This window comes from Portunus trituberculatus, chromosome 35 (genome assembly GCF_017591435.1).
Source record: "Portunus trituberculatus isolate SZX2019 chromosome 35, ASM1759143v1, whole genome shotgun sequence".
NCBI classification, from domain to species: Eukaryota; Metazoa; Arthropoda; class Malacostraca; order Decapoda; family Portunidae; genus Portunus; species Portunus trituberculatus.
In genome coordinates this window covers 1,572,604-1,575,103 of record NC_059289.1, presented here as the reverse complement: position 1 = coordinate 1,575,103, position 2,500 = coordinate 1,572,604, and the positions used below count along the sequence as shown (strand labels likewise).

At 34.5% G+C, this 2,500-nt stretch overlaps 1 protein-coding gene across 1 annotated transcript in view; it reads left to right on the top strand.

Annotated features, from left to right (window-relative positions):
• The window catches only part of LOC123513063 (arfaptin-2-like), a 26,985-nt gene extending 26,782 nt beyond the window's left edge, over window positions 1-203 (top strand). The window contains exon 9 of the mRNA XM_045269899.1: window positions 1-203. This exon is cut by the window's left edge and continues 1,167 nt beyond it. The gene's annotated coding sequence lies outside the window, so the exon portion shown is untranslated.
• The last annotated feature ends 2,297 nt before the right edge of the window (window positions 204-2,500 follow it).

Sequence of the window (2,500 nt, the reverse complement as noted above, 5' to 3'; positions counted from 1 at the left end):
ATAGGCATCATTTGTACTGTATATATGACCAGTATGAGTGAACGATGGTACGTATACACATAGCAATGTGGACGAATGTAAGAAGGAGTGCATGATTATCATGTGCTGTTCTAGTCAGTAGCGTGCACGGTTCTCCATAGGATGGTCTCAACAGGACTGTCTTAGCAGGCAAACTTAGACAAATAAAGCAGTTTGGATTTGAAGTGGTGTGTTACATTATCCTAATGCAAAATAAGAGAGAAAAGTGCCTTTCATTAAAATTTACTGTCTTTTGTATAAAGAATGCAAAATTGATAAGCTAGAACAAAATTAGAAACTGAGACTTCTGGTATACTCGTATTAAGTTACACCAAACATTATTTTGATGTAATGAATACTGCTCTCTTACAACACCCTTTACAATTGGTAAAATGTATTGTCATCTAATGTAGCTCGAGTTTCATTTTCATTTTTCATATCATGCTTAAGGTATTGTTGAAAGGATGCAGAATAAATGGGAGACTAGTTCTTACACATTTGACAGCTTCTATGAAGTCAGGCATTCTGAGTTATCTCTATCAGCTTTGTTTTCACTCGACAAGCTTTTAACTCTGTACAGGGGCCTTATCTGTCCATGTATGGAGTGTTCTTCATGAGTATTTGAGGGGTTCCAGACTTTCTAAGTTGGAATCAAAAGTTTTTTGTCTTGCTAACTATTCTCTTTTAACTGTCTTCAGGCTTGTCATTACTATGTTGCATCTTTTGCTGTCTCTACCTCTTTTTTTCACGCTTCCCCCTCCTCTCATGTTCCTGCATACGATTTTCTTTCACTCCTATTCTATCTACCTCTCTAATGCAAGAGTTAACCAGTATTCTCAATTTTTCAGCCATTTTTTTGGTAAGCTGGAACTTCTTGCCTGTTTCTGTATCTCCTCCACCTTGAAATAATTTCAGGGTGAGATTTTAAGACGATTGTAATAAAATTTTTGCTTACTGTTTTAACCTCTGTAGGGGGACTGGGCACCTCAGTACTTTGTCTTTTCAGTTTTGCCCTTGGCCGATGCTATTCCTGCATAAAGAAAAGTTATTTCATTAACACCATTTCTAACATTGATGTGCTTTGGTTCAAGCTTCATATTATTTATGTAACACTAAAGTTTCAATTGGAAATGAGCAGCTAGCTGTTGGTATAACTGTATAAATTTACCTAGTACTATTGCTGATTAACTGTCATTACTTATCAGTTAATAGTTTTCCATTTCCATGCAACTCAATTCCACAATGTCATTATTTCATGTAGAACCATCACTGGATGAGGGAAGACAGTGCAAGTAAGTTCTCACAAAGCAGGCTGTCCCAGCAATGAAACAAAGGAAAAAGCAAACAAACCCCCATCACACAAGTCATCATAAAGACGTTCTCGCAAGTCATCCACCATGCCGGTTTTCTATCTCCATGGCCTCTTTCAACGTAAATTGCTCTTCATGCCTGTTTTCTTTTCTGCATACATTAAACTTCATCCTTATTGCCTCCTTTTGTTCCATTTCATCATTACTGTCGCTGATTATTATTATTATTATTGATATTATTATTGTTATTATTATTATTATTATTATTATTATTATTATTATTATTATCATCATCATCATTTTTCTATCTCACCATTACTGAAATGTTGTCCATCCCAGCTTTCCTTTCTTTCCTTTTTTTTCCTCTTCCTGTCGGCCTCGCAGTTGTAGGCTATCTTTCATTTTATTTTACACGGTCGATCCTCCTCTTTCACGTAACATCCCAACTCTTCCTCTTGTCGTGCATATCGTTTCATATATATATATATATATATATATATATATATATATATATATATATATATTTTTTTTTTTTTTTTTTTTTTTTTTTTTTTACTTAAGCTACGATCCCTCATGTTATTGTTCAAAACTCCAAAACTTCGATCGAGTCTAAATTTTTCCGTATGTTTTGTTCGCACCTTATTTCCTTTTGATTTAAGAGTCAGCAAGGCGGAAAAAAGAACAGCCGGTATTTATTTTTTTTTCCTATAGCAGCTAATAAAAGCTCTGAGGGATGTTTGGTTTAACTGTCCTTGAGTGGTTCTCTGTTATTGGTTATATACTTTTTTTTTCTCTTTCATTTTTATCTCTCTCTCTCTCTCTCTCTCTCTCTCTCTCTCTCTCTCTCTCTCTCTCTCTCTCGATAGCGATAACAGAGAGAGAGAGAATGTGAAATAGGATCCTATGACTCCTATTTTTCCCATGATTTTCGAAATATGCTTTGAAGATTCATGAAACAACAGCAACAACAAGAATAACAACAAAAATAGCTACTTGTACTACTACTACTACTACTACTATTATTATTATTACTACTACTGCTGCTACTACTACTACTACTACTACTACTACTACTACTACTACTATAAGTCTATAACTAAATTCTTAACCATCTCTGTATAGCTGTAAGTACAATATTTCAGACACGCATGAGTAGATTGCTTGGTTATAAT